This window comes from Callithrix jacchus, chromosome 11 (genome assembly GCF_049354715.1).
Source record: "Callithrix jacchus isolate 240 chromosome 11, calJac240_pri, whole genome shotgun sequence".
Lineage (NCBI taxonomy): Eukaryota > Metazoa > Chordata > Mammalia > Primates > Cebidae > Callithrix > Callithrix jacchus.
Genome location: NC_133512.1, coordinates 15056196 through 15074055, shown reverse-complemented (window position 1 = coordinate 15074055; position 17860 = coordinate 15056196). Strand labels below are relative to the sequence as shown.

The 17860-nt window shown below is 49.2% G+C and overlaps 1 protein-coding gene across 27 annotated transcripts in view; it reads left to right on the top strand.

Moving 5' to 3' along the window:
• Positions 1-17860, top strand: part of TNS3 (tensin 3) — a 314051-nt gene that overhangs the window by 62465 nt on the left and 233726 nt on the right. The window lies entirely within an intron of this gene.

The window sequence follows — 17860 nt, the reverse complement described above, 5'->3', positions numbered from 1 at the left end:
CACCGGTTGGGGAGTCATTTTTCCTTCTTTGTATAAACAAGAACTGAGTTTTCTGAAGAGCTATCTCAGACATCCTTTTCAGTATGTCAGTATTCTGTTCCTGCTGTTTAAGTAGTCTTTATTATTTTCAAAGTAAGCAGAAGCAATGAAACAGAAGAGCTTGGAGAAAGCACAGCCTTCAGCTGTGAAACGTGCAAGCTGGTCTTGGACGGCGGGGAGCCTGTCTTCTTTCTTGCTCTGGAGGATCATTGTCTTGGTGCCTTCTCCAGGTTGGGACCTGTGTCTCTTCCTCTGTCCTGCAGTTGCACAGACTCAAAAGGGCAAGGGAGGGACCCCAGATCGATCCCCCAGTTCCACATGAACTCTGTTTTGTGGCAGTTTAAATATGTGTTGTGTGGAATATTTGGGAGGGTTGAGGAGGCCCACATATGTGCTTGAGTGTGTGTGTGTACATGAGTATGTGGGTGCATGTACTCATGGCTGTGTATGCAGTACATGCATGCATGACTGAGTTCATGCGTGTGAGGACATGTGGGTATGCACACTTGTGTTTGCATGTGTGTGTCTGAGTCAATGCATTTGCTCAAGCACACACACATTCCATGTTGTCAGGACTCGTGTGAGAGGATCCCTCCTGTTCAGGCCACTTTGTAGAGGTCAGCACTCTATGACGTCCGTTATCTTATCTTGAGGGAAATAGAGACAAAGAACGTGCCACGGGAGTTGCTTTTGTTCTTAAAGAGAAGAGAGGGAATAAACAGTGCTCTATCTGGACAAGATGTTCAACAGGCTTATCTTGCTGTGTGTCATCTGGTCGTTAAGGAAGATGCAGTAAGCTGTGCTAGCTCCAGATAACGTTTTAAATTTCACAGCTTCTGGCAACATCCAGGCACTCATGAGAACAAGGCCCAGTGTGATGTCCCCGCAGCCCATCTATCGGTGTGTCTGTTGGTAAAGATGCTTTCTCACCTCCTCTTGGAACTCTCTGGAGTTCTGCTTTGGTGTGAGGCAGTGTGACACCTAGAGCGTCACCTCCTGGGATTCGAAGGCCACCTTGGCCTGGAAGACCCCACACATACTCGACGTGGACAAGCAGTGGGGCTGCCAGCGTGGTCCTTGTGCAGCATTATCTCTCGTCCTGTTGGGCTAACGTTCCTCTACTCCAAGAAACCCAGTGTATCACTGCTGTTTCTCACTGGTGGAATAGATTCTTGGCCAGTGGAGGTAACTTTTTTGAGCTATGCAGTTAGGTGACTTCATCCTCTTCTCCTGGCTGTCTTATTCCCCTCTCTTCTTCACCTCCTCCTACCGCACTGCTCACTTTCTACTGCAGGGACACGTTGCTGCTGCCATTGCCTTTTTCGGCTGGCTCCTGTCCAGGGGCACCCAGGGTGCAGGCGTTATGGGCATATAGGCACCTGCTTCCCTTGTGTCCCTGCCTGTGGCTCTGGGCCCCTCAGCTAGGATGGGATGTCTTGTCTAGAGGCAATGGAAAGAGATCAGAATGTGGGTGGGTTCAAGTTCTGGCTGTGCCGCTTACACCCTGGAAAGCTTTACGAAGCCCATTTTCTCAATCCTAAAATAGACATGGAAATGCAGACCCAGTGGTGCAGAGCTGGGGATCAGGGAAGGGCGTATGTGAAAGGGCCTTGTCTGCCAGGCCAGAGAGGCAGAGAAGGACCACCGCCTCCTCAGTGGAAGGCTGCTTTGTGCTGGTAGGCAGTGCTGCACTGCACCCTGGATGTGCCCCCTTCCAGAGGGCTGGTTCAGCTTCTCCCCAGAGTGTTGCCCTGAGCGTGCTGGCTGTGAGTTCTGGGGGTGGTGTGATGAGTGTGCTCACCTTTCCAGCCTGTGTGCACCCAGGGCATGCATGCATGTTCTTTTGTGTGTGTGTGTGTGTGTGTGTGTGTGTGTGTGTGTGTGTCTGAATTCCTCCCTCACTCCCTGCTCTGCTCAGCCCCATAAGGTGAAGCTCTTCTTCCTTGAGCCTTCTGGGCTGGTAGGCTTCAGTAGGGACTGTCCCCCTGGAGCCCTGGGTCCTTTCTTTGTGGTGGCCAGCACACAGCTGCCTTTTGCAGAGGGAACTGGAGAAGCTGAGGATGTGGCAGGCTCAGGAGGCTGCGTGTCCTGTTGAGTTCATGGTAGGAGGCTCACTGTCAGAAGAAGGAACCAGGAGCCGGTCCAGATGAAGGAAAACCTCCACCTTCTAGAGGAAGGAGGGCCACCACCCTTCAGGCTCCATCCCCGAGGAGGGACCCCCACTCAAGGCATTTGGTGGAGGCAAGGGGAGGAAGCAGCAGCCATGGGCACCGTTGGAGGCAGAGGCATTCTGACTCGAGGGATGGGCCCACCTCTGGTTTCTGGCGCTGCTGGCTTTAGGACACGGTGGGGGTTGTGCCCCTGGGCTTGTGTGTACTGAGAAGCTGTGGACTTCTCCTGTTAGAGAATTGTCTGCCTTCTTTCTGTAGGATGGTTTCGTAGAACTGCCCCATGTGTGCCATGTGTATGGTCAGGATGTTTGTGTCTCCCCAAAATCCCTATGTTGACATTCTAACCCTCCATGGGATGGTGGCATTAGGACTGGGGCCTTGGAGAGATGATTATGTTGTCTGGGTGAAGCCCCATGAGGAGCATTAGGGCCCTTATGAAAGGGATCCTAGGAAGCTCCCTCACCCCTTTGGCCATGTGAGGATGCAGTAAGGAGGCATCGTCTCTGAACTGGGAAGTGGGTCCCCTCCAGACACCGCATCTATGGTGCCTTGACCTTGGGCTTGCAGCCTCCAGGACTGTGGGAAATAAGTGACTGTTCATAAGCCACCCAGTTTAGGGTAATTTTTAAATAGTAGCCCAAACTGACGGAGATGCCATGTTTATGCGCATAGCTGTAGGAATTATGTTAATAAACAATAGAAACTTTTAAAAAAACGTACAGGATTCCATGTTTCAGGAGTTTTTAGATGTGATTGTTTTCATTAGCTTTTTCAGAATCACCGAGTCAATGTGTGTAGAGACCAGGGGTGTTTGGGGTCAAGACGCCCTGTGGATGGGAGGTGTCGTGGTGCAGGCTGAGGCGGCTGAGATAAGCCCCCATCACCAGAGCAGGGATTCTGGGGGATGGGAAGTTACGCGGAGGCCGTGAGGCTGGCGCGGGGGCATGGGTGGGACTGACGACCTGTGCAGAGGCTTGCGGCTCAGAGGTGGGCCGATCTGAAATGTGTAAGGGAGACACACCCGGGAATGTCACCTTCAAATGCTGCTGAGGTACAGAGACTTTTGTTTTCTAACTTAATGTAAGCAACAACTCTATGATCCTGCTTGTCTCCGAGGAGGCAGGGTGATATAGTGTCCCCACTTTTGGGGGCAGGCACCCATCTCTGTTGGTACCTGGGACCCAGATCCACAGAATGGAAGAGCCCCTGGCTGGGCTCTGCTGCCTGCTGCTCCACCTTTGCTGGCCTTCTTCCTGGAGGCTGAGCCCCTGTCTCCATTGCCCTGCAGACTTCCCATTCCTCCTTCCTAACCTAGCTTCCCCAGATCTGACCCTTTGCCTGCCCAGAGAATTCTTTGACTCAGAGAATGGCTCTGGGAAGCCATAAACCATCCAGTGGGAAGAACCTGTGCCTGCATCCTCATGGTGGCTCTTTTGAGGCTGTGCCCGCCCTGTTTGGTCTCTCCTGACTCCCCCAGGTGCTCTGAGAGGCTGGCTGCACATGGCTCATTTTTTACCTTTTGCTGGACTGTGTTGCTCTGCCCATTCCCCTCAGGTTTCAGCTCAAGCATCAGGTCTTCAGGAAGGCACCTCCCTGCCCTGTCACTGTGTCCTCTAGCATCTGCCCTTCCTCCAGAACTGTCCACTGCCCATGACTAGCCAGACATCTGGACGTTCACTGGGGCCTTGATTCTCCGCCCTCAGCTGGAGCCCAGGAGGCACAAGTGGCTGGCTCTGTGTTGTTTACCAGGTGCCTGTACACAGGGTGGACACCCCTGTCCTAAAGTGGAGTGCTCTTTTGTCTTGCAGGGGGAACCCTCACCAGCACGCTTTTACTGAGCAGGTGCGGTTGCTGGTGCATTGCAATGCCCATGGTGACCAAGGCTTCAAAGGGCTGAGTCTAGTAGGGTGGATTAGTGAGCGGAAACAGGATCTTGTGTGAGGAGTGCTTTATCAGAGGTATTTACAGGGTCCTTGGGGGCACAGAGGAGGGACAGGTAATTCTTGGGAGGTGGGTGGGGCAGGGAGTGCAGACATTGTCAGGATGACGATGAACTCAAGGAACTGGCTGTGTTCTGATCATTTGTTTACAAATCTCTCTGCTCCCCTGGGCTGACTGCCCCTACTAGGATGCAATGCTCTTCTGTCTTTTGGGCATCCTGAGTCTCAGCAAAGGGCCTAGAGTCCAGTAGGTGCACAGGAAATAGAAGTTGCATGACAGTCCAGACAAATTTGTGACCTGGCTCATTGATCTGTTGTGTTCTTCTCTGGTAAATTCATGTAAAAAGGCCGGGCGCGGTGGCTCAAGCCTGTAATCCCAGCACTTTGGGAGGCCGAAGCGGGTGGATCACGAGGTCAAGAGATTGAGACCATCCTGGTCAATATGGTGAAACCCCGTCTCTACTAAAAATACAAAAAATTAGCTGGGCATAGTGGCGCATGCCTGTAATCCCAGCTACTCAGGAGACTGAGGCAGGAGAATTGCCTGAACCCAGGAGGCGGAGGTTGCAGTAAGCCGAGATCGCGCCATTGCACTCCAGCCTGGGTAACAAGAGTGAAACTCCATCTCAAAAAAAAAAAAAAAAAATCCATGTAAAATGGCTCCAGCTGTTATTTCCAAAGTTCTTTCCAGAACAGTTGGAGGTGATGAGTCCCCCACCCTAAGGCCAAACCCAGCCCTACCCTGGGGTTGCCTCCCACCCGGGCACTGAGCTCAGCCCTCCCATCGGACTTGCCATCTAGAGAATCTTCCAGAAGCTCCCAAAGTGGGAGGAGGCGCCCGGGCCAAATTTCATCTGAATAATTTCTGGTCATTGGTGGTTATCAGATGGGAAACAGCCCTTAGCTGCCTCTAAATTTTGCTCTTGTGTCACAAGACAGCTCCTTTCTCAGCCGCCTCCACGTGGAATTTACGCATGGATTTTAACTGAAATCCTTCCTGTTTTCTAACTTTGTGGCTGGGAAGAAGATCTGGCCCCCTCCCAGATGTTTCTCCCTGGTCTGGGTTGTCAGGATTTGAGGTTTCTGCATGCCAGGGACGTCTGGGCTGTGTTAGTTGATTGTGCTGGCGGATTTTGATTTATAAAACTCCCTGAGTAGTGTAGCCAAGCTCATAAATCCACGTATTTGTTTTACAGTAACTGTGATCTGGAATTTTATGTTAAGCTGTGGGGTTGTTTTCTGTTGGTTTATTCAGATGGATGTAATGCTGATCTCTGGGTGCTCACAGTCTGCGTGGGCATGGCGAGGGGGCAAGGACAAGTGGCAACTTCTGATTCCATGTCCTCGAAGCCAGAGAAGGGGCAGTGCTGTGCTTCAGTGAGCCTGCACGGGTACTGGCAATCCTGGGATGCTGGCAGGCCTGAAGTGTTAAGAAATGTGAGGAGTTCTGTTCCATAGGATGGGGTCGAAGCCTGGCCTTTGCGGGACTCAGCCAGGTGTGCCCTGACCTAGGGTGGGCATGGATGGGCAGGCTCCCCTATCACCCATGCCCCTCCAGCCGGCTTACCGTGGCTAGCATGGGTCAGGTGCCTACTGTGTTAGGTGCTGGGCACCCACATACAGGTGGACATCTGCCACCAGGCTGCTGGGCCAGTAAGGGACAGACAAGTCCTGGACAGTCACAGGCATGTATGTGGGGGGACTGGGGTTCTTGGGAGGGTGCTCCTGGTTTACACGGTGGTGACTGGTCTCAAAGTCCAGTCGGGGCTTGTTTCCTTCCAAACACTTATTTGAAGTGGGCAAGTATTAACAGGGTTTCCTGAGTTAGACATCGGATATTTTTGAGGGATTGGTACCATCTTCTTCCTTTCCTTTCAATTCACAATATTCTATAATATGATCCCTTTGAATATCTGATGGAAATGCAGAGATGGTCTCTTTAGCACCCGTGCCTTGTGTTGGAGGATATCTTAAATGGGGAGCAGGTTGACAACAAGGGAGAGACAACAAGGTACATCCCTTACATAGATTAAGTAAGTAATTATGTTAGGGTGGGAGCTGGCACCTGGGGCAGAACAGCAGGCCAAGCCCCAGTGGGGCTCGATTCTCCAGACTGTGAAGTGGACAGTGAAGTCTGGCTGTCCCTGCTCACAAGCTGTTAGGAGGAACATGTGAGTCAAGGGATGTAAAAGGACTCTATCCGCTCCTGAGTGCTTCATCAATATTACTCACTGCCGTGGCTGATTCAGTGTCCTGTTTGTGAAGATTAAGGCCACTTCTGTTGATTGATTGATTGATCTTTGAGAGACTCAAAGGTTAAGCCTTGGTCCCCAGAGCCATACAGATGTGAGTTCAGACCTCAGCTCCACTCCTTCTCTTTGCCTCAGTTTCCTTACCTGCTGCATGAGGAAAATAACTGAAACCCATCAAGGGGTTGTGTGAGGATCGCATTCATGCCTGAGCACGTGAACCATGTCCATACGTTAAGAACACCTTGAGGGGGTTAGCGATTATAATTGATTGATTGATTGTCTTTCTTGTAGAGATGGGATCTTGATGTTGACCAGGCTGTCTTCTAGCTCATAACCTCAAATGATCCTGCCAACTTCCCCTCCCAAAGTGCTAGGATTACAGGCGTCGGCCACTGCGCCCGGCCCCAGTGATGATTTTTTGAGAAAAGAAAAGCATTAATGTGGAAGGAATGAGAGAGAAAGAATAAAACTGAATACTGGGGATAAGGATAAAAACTTTGAGAGTTTTAGGAGCGGTTGTCTTGAAGTGCAGCTCAGTGCTCCTGGGTAGATGGTAGATGTGGCACGGGGAGGTGAGGATCTGTGAAGAGAGTGAGAACAGCAAATAGATAAGAGCACGGAGACGGCCGTCCTGTGACCTCGGACGGGGCACCCTATGGACATTGAGTGCTGCCGGTGCGGGGCGGGCGCACTGCAAGGGCTGCCCTGGCTAGAATGGGCCTTATCCCTCTCCCTGAGCGGGTGTCCAACAGAGCGTGGTCTGGGGGCTTTCACCTCCCTCTTGGGAGGCACCTGGCCGAGGAAGTGGTGCTGTGGGAAACAGGCTGGGCGAAGCAAGAGCCTTGGGGTCTCTGCACTGCCAGTCAACCTGCCACAAAGGCCTGTGCAAGTACTGGAGTTTGTGAGTGACCATCTTGGTTGACTAATTCTTGATTGATTATTGATTGGTTAATGCTCTCAACAATTCATTTCTGTAGCACTTTTTGGGTGCTTGTCTCCCTAAGGCTGTGTGACCCAGCTCCCTGTCACCTTCTTACCCATTTGCTGCCATTTTTCTTCTTGTCCCTTCAGTTTTCTTGACCCGATACAGAACGTGAGTGTGGACCCCTCCCTCTGCCTTCAGGCTCCCGCTCCACGTTTCTGGCATTACTTCCTGTGCCTCAGGTAATCTGATCGAATCCAGGTTTCCTATTGATTTCCTTTTCCTCTTGCTCTGCAGTGTAGATTCATGAACATTTTCTGTGTTCCCTGTCGTATCCAGGTCCAGACCAGTTTCTGTAGGTACCCAGGACATATTATAAAGTGTTTCCATTGTGGATGTTAATGAATCCCTGTGGAATGAATGAGGGAATGAAGGGTAGAAGTATTTAGTGTGGTAAGTTTTAACTGGTGGTTAGCTTTGCATCTTTACAAACATCTGGTTTGTTGGAGGCGGTGAAGGTCCCCTCGGGTGAGCTCTTCCCCTGCCCCTCCCCGACGAGACTTATCTGAGGCTTGCCCCGTAGGTGGCTTTCACTGGTGAAGATTGGTAATGACACGTTTCCTGTAGGTTTCTTTTGTCAAGAGTCGGCCTGCAGTGTGCTGCGGCTGTGGCCCTGGTGAGATGAGTGTGATTTGAAGAGGGGCTTGTGGAGACCATCCAGGAAGACAGCTCAGCAGGGCTTCTGTTGCAAGGTTGAGCATTCTTGTCTTCAGGCAACATTGGCCTGGCTCTGGTAGGACCATAGAATTGGCACACCCCATGACATTGTGAAGGAAAAAGGAAAAAGGCTAAACTGGTACAGAACACATGAACTGTATATATTTTTTTCTTTTAGATAAAGTTTTGCTCTTGTTACCCAGGCTGGAGTGCAATGGTGTGGTCTTGGCTCACTACAACCTCCACCTCCTGGGTTCAAGTGATTCTCGTGCCTCAGCCTCCTGAGTAGCTGGGATTACAGGTGTGTGCCACAATGCCTGGCTAATTTTTGTATTATTAGTAGAGACAGGGTTTCACCATGTTGGCCAGGCTGGTTGCAAACTCCTGACCTCAGGTGATCCACCCCCCTGGTCCTCCCAGAGTGCTGAGATTACAGGCGTGAGCCACTGCTCCTGGTCCACATGAGCTAGATTTTTATTTGTGTGTGTCCGTCTATCTTCACAGGAAATTTTTAGCCATTGCTCTTGTAAGTGTATTAGAAGGAGGACGGACCTTGCCCATTTCCTTCCATGCTGCCACATGTGTAGATGGGGCATTAGCGGGGTGGGGGATGCTGCTTACTGAGTTGGAGCGGGGCATAGTCACTGGGAGTGTAGACGGGGCAGAGGCAGGATGTGGGGATACTCTGCTTACTGAGTTGAGATAGGGTCCTGGTAGTCACTGCAGGTGTAGATGAGGTAGAGGCTGGATGTGAGGACGCTGCTCATGGAGTTGAGTTGGGGTCCTGGCAGGCACTGCAAGTGTAGATGGGAGCCTATCAGAGTCTGGGATGGACTGCTCTACAGGAAGCTGTGGCCCTGGATAGTTGTACCGTATTTCTGTTTCTCGGTGCTGCAATTTTAACAATTTGTATGTTAGAGTAGTTAATCTCCAGAATCCTCTCTTTCTCAAAACACTACATAGAAATCCACATGGGAGATTCTGGGGAAATCATCTCCCAAAATAGATGATTTCATAGTGTCCTCTACTTATAATTAACATATGTCATATACATTTGCATTTCGAACCCTTTGTGTACATGCTACCTAGAGAAAATAAGATATGTGCCTTACATAGATTATGTAAGTAATCATGCATCACAGTGATGTAACGTTTTTGTAGAGGCGTCCTTTCTTTGGCTTATTTCTGGGGAAGCAGCAGAGCATAGTGGAAGTGAGGTGGATGGTGAAGACAGCCTGCCGGCGTTTCTGCTTTGAGTCATTGTGAGGAATAGCAGGGTAAATACATATGAAACACAGAGAACACTGAGGAGCTCAAGAAAGTGTTCAGTGGTGTCACTAATGACGATGCTGATGATGGTGATCAGGGTGACAGTGGTGACACTGACTATGATGATGGAACTGACGGTGATGGTGGTAACAACGATGATGGGGATGATGATGATGGTGTCAGTGATGGTGTTGATGGGGTTAATGATGATGACGGTATGATGATGGTGAAGGTGGTGATGGCGATGATCATGATCGTGATGGTGTAATTGATGGTGATGATGGTAACAATATGATGGTGATGGTGTGGTTGATGGTGACAGTGGCACTGGTGATTATGGTGACAGGGATGATGGTGACGGTGACGACATTGAGGAATGGTGACAATGGTGGTGATGATGGTGATGACAGTGATGTGACTGGTGATGGTGACAGTGATGGTGTAGTCGATGGTGATGGTAACAATGGCAGTAGTAATGGTTGTGGTAAAGATGTTGATCGTGGTGATAGTGATGGTGATGATAGTTGGCGAAGAGTTAGGGGCATATTCTGTGATGCAGGCCAGTATTTTTACCCTTCTTTTCCTGGCTCATTCTTGGACCTTCAGGCCCCTGATTTTTCACATTTTAACCTATTCAGATGCAAATTTCATATGTGGCTAAATTGGAAGAAGACATTTTAATGTTTTAAAAACTGTTATGATAACATGTAAGAGCCCTGCTATCTCTACTCTTGGAACTTGAAGTAAGGGGAAGAAAAGCTAGAAATGACATTGAGCAATGAATGGGCTTAGTGTCCAGTTGTGGTTTTTCTTATACTGCTCAAAACCTTTCTGGTGTGCCCCTACCGTCAGTTAGGACTTTGAGGTAGCCTGTTCTCACTGCGTGTCACTGAGTTCCCTTGGGTGGCCTAACATGGTTCACTTGCCACTGACATCCCAAACTGGCTGTATGTATTTCACAGAGGAGAGAGGAAGGCACTGGTATGTGTGTGTCTTGGCATTCGGGTTTCAAGTAGATTGAGCCCCAAGAGTTACAAGTTTTGTGGGACTTGGTACCTGGAAGAAGGTAGTTGCAGGGAGGATCCAGAGTCAGATCATGCAGAAATGCTCCCTTTGTGAGAGATGGTTTTCCTGGATTTAATGGTGGAATCAGTGAGACTAGCATGGAATGGGACAGGATGGCACAGAATAAAGAAGTGCCACACGAGAGAGACAGCTGCAGGGAAGAGCCCAAAGGAGATGAGAGTTGAGAAAGGAAGCAAGGAGAAAGCTGAGAAGGGAGACCAGAGGGAAAGTCGGATGAAGGGAGTTTTGTAAGAAAGATTTGGTAATGGGCCATTCCACTCAATTAACCCAGCATTATTAAGCACCTGCTGGGAGAGAAAGATGAAAGTGTTGTGTCCTGTCTCTGAGTCCATCACAGTCAGCAATACACTAAGTGATTGCAGATGAAGGTTTGGAGATAGGAGGGCAGGTTGGTAGGTGTGTGTTTTTTAGCGCTTGCTTTGAGCCAGGTGCAGTATTAGGATTCCAGAAGAACATGCTAGTTATTTAAGACTAACAAGGCAACAATGGGGTCACCGGGCCGAGGAGTGAATGTGGACATTGGGCAGGCCCTGTCTGGCAGTATCCCCCTGTGGGTCGGTCACTCCCCTCCTGCCTTGTGGAGCCTGCTACTGGGGCACAGAGAGGCCTGCAAACTTGACAGTAGATGTGAGGAGAAGCACAGGGTGACTCACAGGCTTGTGGATAACTTGGTCAATATGTGTAGAGTGTTGCATAAAAGATTCTGACAACCCTGTAAGACAGTGGCCTGGATTCCCAAGGCTCGTGGAGACGTTGTGAAGAATAGCAGTTCCAAGACAACATATAAAAATGTCGGGCGTTTGCAAGCCAGACAGCTCTGGGCTATAACTGCTCCAGCGGGAGCCAGGATTCTTAAACATGAGTCTGGAAACCTTGTCTGACAAGGGAACTGATGTGCAGTTTGCAGACCGTCAGCTGTGGAGTGGAGTGTTCAGGCAAAGCCACCAGAAGGGGCCTGCCACATACCTGCTCAGACGCCGGAGAGTAAGCGGGGCTGGAGAAGGGACAGGCTCCTCACAGGGAGATGCTCTTGGTGGAGCCTACTTGCATGGAATGTTATCGACTCTCTCACTTGAGATTTTTCAGTTTTTCAGTTTTGCAAGTTGTTGGATGAAAAGTGATGTCTCCTTTTTATTGTGTTTTTCATTTATCTGGTGATTGCATGAGGTTGAACATCTAAAAAGATACACAAAAGCTGCCTGTAGCATTTCTGTTTACTTAACAAAGTAGCCTTTCAAATCCTTTGCTCATTGCTTGTTTTACAGTTAGATTATTTTAGGGCGTGGCGAAGGTGGCTTATGCCTATAATCCCAGCACTTTGGGAGGCTGAGGCGGGAGAATGGATTGAAGCCAGGAGTTAGGGACCAGCCTGGGCGATAAAGCAAGACCCCATCTCTGCAAAAAGTTTAAAAATTGACCTGCACAGTGGCATGTGCCAGTGGTCCCAGCTTTTCTAGAGGCTGAGGCAGGAGGATTGCTTGAGCCTGGAAATTCGAGGCTGCAGTGAGCTTTGATCATGCCACTACACTCCAGCCTGGGTGACACAGTGAGACCTCACCTGTAAATAAATAAATAAATAAATAAAATTTAAAAAATGTAAAAATCAAGTTTTTTAATATCTATGAATTCACTGTATGATGTATACTGAATCTTATCTGTGATATTGGGCAGAACTTTTGCCAATTTCGAATGACTTTCGTCCTCAGAACAGGTTAGTTTCTTATCTTTCCACCTGGCACATTGCAAACATGCGTCAGTTGCTTGCCTATGTTTGTTTGTGGCCTGTTTGTCATGCAGAAGTTGTCATGTTTGTTTCGTTCAGATCTACCCATCTTTTCATTGAGTTCCTGTTCTTGCTTCTTGTTTTAGAACGCCTGCCCTTCTCCGAGACCACAAAGATGTTCTGACATTTTATTCTAATATTCGTTTCTGCTTTTCCGATTCTGATTTCAGTTCTGTGATTGATGCATCTAAAATTCATGTTATTTCTGCTATTATTATTATTTTCATGGGATAACCAGTTTTCCCAGTTTTACTGTCTGGCTCCTCCTTTCTGGTCTGCGTTGCCTTGTCTCTCTCCAGTGTTGGTTCTCTGCTACAGACGAGGCCACTGCATGTGTCTGCCTTTCCCAAAGTTTATCACATACAATACAGAGTGCTGTGTATCTCTCGGCCTTGCCCTTTACAAGAACTTTCCCATGTGAAATAGCTTGGGATTATAATTTTTCAATAGCTACCTAATATTTTATTTGTAGAAATATATATAATTTTATCTTTTTATTGCTTAGGTAAATTGTTTTTTTCATGGCAGAGAGGAATCTTGGCTATCACCCTGTTCTACTCCTAAGTACAAACGGGGAAATGGGTGTCAGAGGGAACATGCCTGGCATGGATACTTGGTGAGGGGATGGGGTGAGCATTGTCCTTTCAGCTCCTGCAGTCCATGGACACTGGATCCTGGTCCTGGTGTAGCTTGTGGTAGTTGTTTGCTTTAGTGGCCTCATGCATGTGGAACCCCAGTTCTTGCACCAGGCAGAGTGCCTTTGCACACCAGCTCACTTGGGTCTTCCAGTCCAGCTCTGGCAGGTGGGCTCTGCCCACGTAGAGCCAGGCTGGCAGCTGATGTCACTACTTAACCTGCTGTGCCACTCAGGGCAGGCAGCTTCTGCTCTGTGCTTCAGTTTGCTGTTCATACAGTGGAACGAGAATGTGCCTTTCTCTCTGGTCCCTGTGGGAATGGGTGGAACAAGGCGTGTAAAACATGTGGAGCTGCGTGGGAGGCACCATGGCAGCAGTCACGGGGCTGCACAGATGGAGCCTCTTCCAGCCAGCAGGGCATGGGTCTTCTCCTGCTGGGGCAGGTGTGGTGGTGGTGGGCTCCGGGCAGTGTGCCTGGGCCCTGGTTCAGCAGCCCGAGTTCTCCAGGTTCCTCCTGTGGGTCCAGCTCCGTGCTCAGAGGGGCAGAGTCCAGAGGCAGAGGCATTTTCCTTCCCTTGCTTCATTCGTAGAAGTGGGGAGGCCTTCACCAGAAGCCCCTGGGAGAGTTCACTTACCTTTCTGTTGGTCAAAATTGAGTCCTTACCCCTTTCTGAGAGCCTCAGGCAAGGAGAATGAACGGGGTTGCCCTCACACTGCGGGTCTCAGGCACCCACTGCGGGGCTGCTGGAAGACCCTGAAGGGCTCCTGTCAGTGTGGTTTATATTCATCACGATTTACCCTATTAGAAAAGGGAAATTGATGAATGTTTAAAATATTTAAGACAGCTAAAGGCAACAGTAATGAACCCATTATGTGTTAAAATGAATATATGTTTAATAAAAATGACTGTATGTGTGAAAACAACAAAATGAGAGGAGGGGCATTCTTTTTGTGATTCTGTTAGGCAGCCTTAATCAAGAGGCTGACTCCTCCTGTGGACTCCTCCTGCATGCAGTCTTTCTGCATAATGCTTGGTTTGAAGTGTTGAAGACAATCTAGCCCCATAAACATACCTACATGGAAAAGGAAGCATTTTAATAGGCTTTTCAGGCCATCGTGAATATTACATTTTGATTTTACACTAAAACTCAAGTGACAGTTGCTTAAAGTTCAGTTTCACTGTGGAATCTGAAACTGTATGGGTAGAGTTTTTCCTACTCCATTTTATTAAAATCCACTGGCCGGCCTTGCACTCTGAGTGCATCTTTTATTCAGTGTGGAACACCACACACTGGCCATTTGGAAATTATTGGTCCATTGACAACGACGCAGAACTTCTAAATGTTGACATGTTTGTTATACAGTCTCAGGAAAATCCCCACATTTGTTAATATGATCATTGATTGTAACAGAAATGTCCTGGGGTTGTTAGGCTCTGGTGATGGGTACAAGTCTTTTTTTTTTTTTGAGACAGAATCTCACTCTGTCACCCAGGCTAGAGTGCAGTGGCGTGATCTTGGCTAACTGCAATCTCTGCCTCTTGGGTTCAGGTGATTCTTATGCCTCAGTCTCCTGACTTGCTGGGATTACAGACATGCACCACTATGCCCAGCTAATTTTTTGAATTTTTAATAGTGATGGGATTTTACCATGTTGGCCAGGCTGGTCTCAAACTTCTGACCTCAAGTGATCTGCCCACCTTAGCCTCCTAAAGTGTTGGTATTACAGGCTTGAGCCACTGTGCCAGGCCTGGGTACAAGTCTTCTAAAATTCTGATTTTCACTTGAAATCTCAAATTTTGACATTGGTTTATGACTACAGACTCATGAAATTTTTGAGAAAATGACAAGCACTCGAGTCTGAATAACTACATTTTGTCTGCTAGGAGTTCTTTCAAATAAAAAAGACCTTCCCTGAGAAGGTGGCTCCTTTGGCTGCCAGCTCACACGAGTGGTATTCCAAAAAGGAGGCAAGTCTGTGTGGCCGTGGGTCAAAGTGAATACATACATTTTGTCTTTTGGGCCTGTGTGCTTTGGAGATGGATTTTGGTGAGAAGTTCGTCAGCTGTTTTGGAGTCTCTCTTGTGGCCAGCACCTTCACAGCCCGGAGTCCCTAAGTGGTGATGAGGTAATGAGGTCTCCACAGCACGTGGGCCTGCCGGCAATGGGCTTCTGAAAGCAGATCTGGAGCAGGTCAGGATTGGCACAAAGTTACTCAGCACGTGAATCCTCAGTCTCATCCACAAACCCCAGTCTCACATTGATAAAACAGGCAAAGACAGGTAGCTCTTTTCCAGGGTATGGTGGAAATTTGGTAATGCCCATGCCGTTCAAGGTTTTAGGGACTGAGTGCGTCAGCTGCTTGTCACTCCTGTTAGTGCTGCTATTGTGAGACCCTGGTCATGCACAACAGAGGCGCCGTCCCTTGATGAGCTTGCAGCCCATCAGGAGCGGTGGACACAGGGAGATCACCATGATATGACAAGCCATGATGACCCGCTGTGATGACCCGCCCTGATGGGTCAGTGGCACACAAGGGTGTGGAGAATTCACGCCCAGAGGCAGCTGAGCCAGGCCCAGGAGGTGGGTGCAGGATGGAGTGAATGAGGAGCTGGGGTTGGCATGGGCAGGGTTAGGACGGCAGGCAGGGGACCATCTTCTGTGGGCGGCAGGATAGGAAGCTGGGCCTGGGCACTGTCCGATTCATTTTTTTGGTGATATGTCAGAAAGGCAGGGAGAGTACAACTGGATGAAAACGCTGAACTTGATGCACAGATGGGCTGGAGTCCTGCCTTCACAGACCAGGGCTGCCCGCTTGGCTGAGTCACTCTTACAGTTTCTCCCTGAGAGGTGCTTATGAGGAGCAAGTGCAGTAACATACAGGGAAGTATCTCATACACTGCCTGGTGCAGCGCTGACTACAGCTGGACCACAGACAGGTTGACAGTGGACTTGCTACTCTGAGGATCACCCATGCTGCTGGCAGTCGAGTGTGAAGTCCTAGTGCAAACATTTGTAAAACTCTGAGGGTTACTTGCCTACATACCAGAAACAGTGGCCCTGCCTCTCAGGTTTGTAGTCTTGGCTCATGGGCAGTTGATATGATCTCACTATGGTTATTGAGTGTAATGACTTTTCCCTACAATGCCGATAGCTGTCTGGGAGCCGACTATGCCGCCTACCATAGATATATCATACCAGTGCCGCCCTTGCACTGACCAGGTCCCTTTTTTGTGTTTAGTTGACACGTTGTATTCCTGTTGTATGACAAATGACCCCCAAAGTTAGTGCCTTAGCGTAACAGTAAGCATCTGTTATCTCTCACTGTGTCACTGGATCAGGAATTTGGGGCATAGGTGACTGGGCACTTCTGGCTCAGGGTCTCTGGAGAGGCGGCATCATCTGAAGGCTTGGCGAGCAGCTTCTGAGGTGGCACACTTCTGGCTGTTGGTGGGAAGCCTCAGTTCCTCTCCACGGGGACCTCTCCACAGGGCTGCTTGAGTGTCCTCACAACATGGTGTCTGGCTGTCCTCAGAATGAGTGATTCTGGAGACCAGGGCAGAAGCACGATGCCTTAGGGCCACAAAAGTCACACACCGTCCCTTCTGCCATGTTGTATTGTCACATAGCCCAGCTGATTCACTGTGAGAGGGGGCTGCACACAGGCATGGTCCTGTGACATGCTGCTAGACATGTGTGGGCAGAATTCTTCCCCTGACTCTCTCTCAGCCAGAGGCCAAAGGCCAAAGGCCTGTGTACCACCCTTTTCCTTATCTCAGTCTTTCTTGCCGGCCTCTGCCGGGGATGGTGTCTGTCTGGACTTTTAATCTTGTGTGGAAGCCCCTTGTTTCCCAACGGAGAGTCTCTTGATTTGAAAATCATTGATCACCTTTGTGTGTTTTGCCCATTAGAAGGTGTAGGATAAATACGCATTTTTGTGAATAATCTCAAACCTTAGAGCTATAGAAAGACAGTTCAGCAATTCAAAAAAATAGATCATATATAGATTAACAACCTAACTGTAACTGGAGTTCTAATAACAGCCAGGAAGTGGGCAAGTGACCTTATCTGTTTTATCCTCATTCAACCCTACACAAACATTTTTGACTTTGGTAGGTCATAGAAAACAGAGTGCAGGATGGGGAGTGAGACGTTGGTTTAATTCACGGGGCCTTGACACGCAGAGCCGGGATGTGGGGCCCCTCTCCCTGACTTCTGAGGCCTCGGTCTCCGGTCCCACACACTTCTGCGTGTGGACGTTGCTTTCTAGTTTCCAAGCAGGGTCCCTTGAAGGATTCCTTTTGACCCATGATAGCTCTGTGGGAGGAAACAAGAGACCCAGCTAGAGGGGCAGAGCCTGGATTGGCGTCCCCAGTCACTGTTCCCCAATCCAGGTCTCTTTCCTCCTCCCACAGCCGTCCTTGTGGGCTGGCAAACATGGGGGAAGAGAGGGAATGTACTGGACCTTTCCTTGAAGCTGGCACAGGACACCGTGCTGGGACTGTTTGGTGCTGTGGCTTCATTTCTTTCTCCCTGTCCTGAAGGCCCAGCTGCAGCATGCGGGTGGTGGTGGTGGGGAGGTTCATGCCTCCTCATCACAGCTGCAGCCTCTGGGCTGGAGGGCCTGTGAAATCCACATTGGTTCCAGCTCTGCATGGCATCGTTAGGGCCCCCGAAGGGATACAGGACTCACTCCATTCACACAATGGCCCCATGGAAGGATTCTCCTGTAGGAATTTAGACATGAATTTATTCTGACAGTCCATTCTCAGGTTGGCCGGAAGTGGAAGCAGTTCCGAAATCAGATGCATGACTTTCTCACAAATTTAAAGGCTTCAATCCTGTCTTTCATGGATACTTAAAATTTTGATTCTTAAGGGGCATTTTCCAGTTTCTTTTCTTTTTTTAGGGATCAGCTGTAATTTCTGGGCACACAGGAATGCTTTTGGCTGCTGAAGTTCACTATTCTTGTTTAGGAATCCAGTTTGGCTGGAGGCACATGCCACTTGAAAAACTAGTCTGCTCATGACCCTCCTCCCGAGACATT